Source organism: Camponotus vicinus, unplaced genomic scaffold (genome assembly GCF_025532165.1).
Source record: "Camponotus vicinus isolate PSW18456_S1 unplaced genomic scaffold, iyCamVici1.0 SCAF_1, whole genome shotgun sequence".
Taxonomy (NCBI): Eukaryota; Metazoa; Arthropoda; class Insecta; order Hymenoptera; family Formicidae; genus Camponotus; species Camponotus vicinus.
Window position 1 is genome coordinate 10,980,013 of NW_028141945.1, and position 3,716 is coordinate 10,983,728.

A 3,716-nucleotide genomic window follows, 5' to 3' on the forward strand; every position below is an offset into this window, starting at 1 on the left:
TTTAGCTTTCCTTATATCAATTAAATAGTCCCGAACAGTTAAACATTTCCGGAAATCCGAATGGCAAAATAACGAAAAAAAATTTTACGTTTTTAAGTCGCCCGAAGCAGCTGTTAAACTTGGAGAAAATCCCGACAAGTATTTTTATTTAAAATAAAAGCAATCTATAGGTTTTCCAACACTGACTCTTAATAGATATGTTTATGAGGCGCTTAATTTTGTTCGCAATCATCTGGAATATATCCATCTGTTCCAATTACATGAAGAAATTGAAGTCAAAGTCAAGAAGAGTGAGTTGGTCATCGCAATTTGTTGTGTATTTATATTTGAGATATAAAAAATATTTATTTTTTACAGGATTGACGGAGAGAGAATTGCACTTAAATGTTCATCATAATCAAAAGATTCAGGACATTCACATACTCAGAACATTCACTTCTATTTCACATTGATTCCTTGATGAACTTCCAACGTTTGGGAATTAAAACAAAAAACATAATGATTAACGAAATTTTCATTAACATTACGAAAAATTATTTGATCAATGAAATATATTTTAATGTCCCAACTATATGTTTTAACTATATATTTTCGGCTCTAACAATAATAATTTTATAGTAATATTCCATATTTTAATTAATTCATATATACAACTTTTAATATTTTTCGATAAATTATTTTTATAAGGTGTCATAATATATTGCAATAGATAGTATTACGTAGTATATACCTTGTCTTGTTTTTTTTTCCCAAGTATTTTTTCTGTATATGAAAAATATTATCATTTTACTTCACACGTGATAATTTCTCAGGCAAACAAATCGATGCGTTACTCATAGTACAGATATTCAACTCGCATTTTCGATATGGTATTTATGTATAAGATACTCCGCTTCAGGATAAGGAAGTTCAAACTAGAAGAGATAACTATACAAACACAAAGAATCTCAAAACGTTCATATCTGGTTTGCCAGATAGGCGGGATGAAAATCAACAATGTTATATCGTTTTTGAAAGTTGAACACTTATAAAATTTCAGTCAATTTCTTAGATAATTAGATGATGTTGTAAACATATAAATAAATATTTCAAGGAATAATACTCACATGTGACACGCATTAATAAAGTAACAGAACAAAAAATATATTTTAATAGAAGCACATATTTATAATATGAAAAATAATCTTATGTGCGATTACATTCATTCAAAAATATTAATATTATTTTATTATTATGATTATCATATTGTGCTTTACAATTAATATATTGTTTTACCATTAGATCTTAAATGTTAAATTTTTAATTTTTACACCAACTAAGAAACTTATATTACAATTATTATATACATTATTATTATATACACAATACAATTAATACAAACTTTGCTTACATTTTCAGATGATGTAGCTATACATTATATAGAAGAGGATGATTTCCTGCAAAGCTTCTCTCTTTATTTTCTACATTTCTTTTAAACACTCACACTTTTTCACATTTTGAGAGTAAAAGCTGTCATTCTGTTACATCCAATATTTTCGAAAAGCATTTCTTCTTAAAAAGAACAAAACGACAAAAAAAACTGTGCGATATTTTCACATTGAAGGACAATTAAGATAATCGATATAATACAAAAAAAGACGAGAAAAGATATTTCTCTAATCCGTATCTCAAATATATTGAAAACTGTGCCACCAATGTAATAAATGTGTCAATTAAAATAAAAAATAAAATTTCTAAAAAAAAAATACTTTCAAATTTAAATGTTTCTAGTTACTTTAAATGTTATAATGGTGCGTCGTGTTACCGCGTTTAGAGTAAGATATTGTTATTAATTACGATCATACAAATGATATAACATTTATGTTGAATTAGATGACTTAAAACCAGCTTATTGACTATTGACCACTGTAATATCATTCACATTTCGAAATCATCTGAACGTCCATAGTAATAATTGTCTCAATGTTAGGTGGAGTCATCGGAAAACATTGGCAATTATACTTGTTATATATTATCAAAATGTTATTCCTAACATTTGTTGGAAGTCATATCTATGATACTTGGGATCAACTTATAGTATTATAATAACTAATGGGACAAAACAATTACGATGAGCGGCAGAATACGTCGGAATGGTGTAAACATGGTCTAAAGTCTTAAGTCGCAAGAAATACTTTTGTGTTTCATGTATATATATATATATATATATCGTGAGAAAGATGGAGAGGTGCACGAATGCACCGTGGAATATGTTATATATGTATATAACTTGTCAGAGATCGGGATTGAAATATGATTTAATCTACAAAATGATTTCGTATTTCATCATACCAAAAGTTCTGAAGCGCTTTATGTCAATTACCTTCATTAATTCTTCATCGCAAATTACGATTATTTATCCTCGGGATCCTGTAAAACCCCAATCATTTCATTAGCAATTTGTAAATATTATGTGTGTGTATATATGTATGTATGTATGTATGTATATATGTATATATACATACATACATAATACATGAGCTCTAATTTACAACCAAATTGGTAAAATAAAAATTATAACAAGTATAAAAGTTTTAAATAAGTGATCACAAACAATGATACTTACATAAAGATTTCTTTCTTTAATGATAATCTATATTTTCTCCAAGACTTCATATTGAGACATCTGTTCTGCGCCAACAACTGCTGCAAGTTCTGGAGATAGCATGATGGCGCAATCAAAATCATACTGAGAAATCGACTTGCCTTCATCATTGCCATCATTCTTTGCTGTATTTTCTAAAGCCTTTTTGTCTTTATCACACAGTCCTCATCACTTCCTTTCTTTTCCCCTTTCTTTCCATGCTTACCTACACCTAAAAGACATTTTTTTAATAGAATTTTGATGCAAAATAATTTAAAATAATAATATATAAATAACGAAAATATATTTTACATTTTTTGGGTCTCTCTTTATTCGTTTTTCTAGAAATGTTTAAATTATACGTAAAACTAGTATTATAAAATAAATATTTCATTTCTGACACTGAGAAAAACACGATACCGAGAAAAACGTTAAATGTACATAAATAATGAAATGTAGAAGTAAATCGAATGATGTTGATTTAACACACAAATGCAAGATTATTTTCTTTCTAATATCAATTTCATATCACACACTGCTCATTATCAGTCTATTATCATTACTATTCATTCCAATATAAAAAATCGAACCAGACGAAATGTCGAAATGATATTTAATCAAAACATCAGACCGATTACTGTCATTGTATATCAAAAGTACCATGCATGTAAACATGACAAGCAACGATCATAAATATCATCGTGGAAAACAAAAGCTAATGACATTCGCGTACATAATAGGACACGTGGTATGCGTGATGAGAAATTCATGACGCGACTCACCTTGATTGTTGATGTACGCAACAGGACGATGATCATGAGGAACAACATCAAAGAAATCATCACTGAGGTGTACCTTACTGTTGTACCATTTCCACTGCCACCGTCATCGTCAACGACGGTGTTGACGATGGTATCGATGATCGCAGAAAATTCCGCAACATGTTCTTGAAACTCGAAGCTGCTAAACGTTAGCTCATCCTCTGCTGTCAATGTCGACGAAACGTCACAGAAACGGCCGAGCACGTGTCTAACCTAACCTAACCGACTTAACCATCTGTCATTCGTAGTTTGTTCTTAATGCGTCGTCTACA

The 3,716-nt window shown here is 29.3% G+C and overlaps 1 long non-coding RNA gene across 4 annotated transcripts; it reads right to left on the reverse strand.

Moving 5' to 3' along the window:
* Window positions 1–293: 293 nt before the first annotated feature.
* On the reverse strand, window positions 294–3,716 carry LOC145973946 (uncharacterized). Of its 4 annotated transcripts, XR_014439588.1 has the most exons (5): window positions 3,406–3,716; window positions 2,606–2,855; window positions 1,391–2,409; window positions 731–914; window positions 298–464 (listed from the first exon to the last, which is right to left on the reverse strand). It is a non-coding gene; the product is annotated as an uncharacterized LOC145973946 (long non-coding RNA). The 4 variants fall into 4 exon arrangements; XR_014439587.1 differs by having other exon boundaries at window positions 294–914; window positions 3,406–3,715; XR_014439583.1 differs by lacking the exons at window positions 298–464; window positions 731–914 and having other exon boundaries at window positions 1,123–2,409; window positions 3,406–3,705.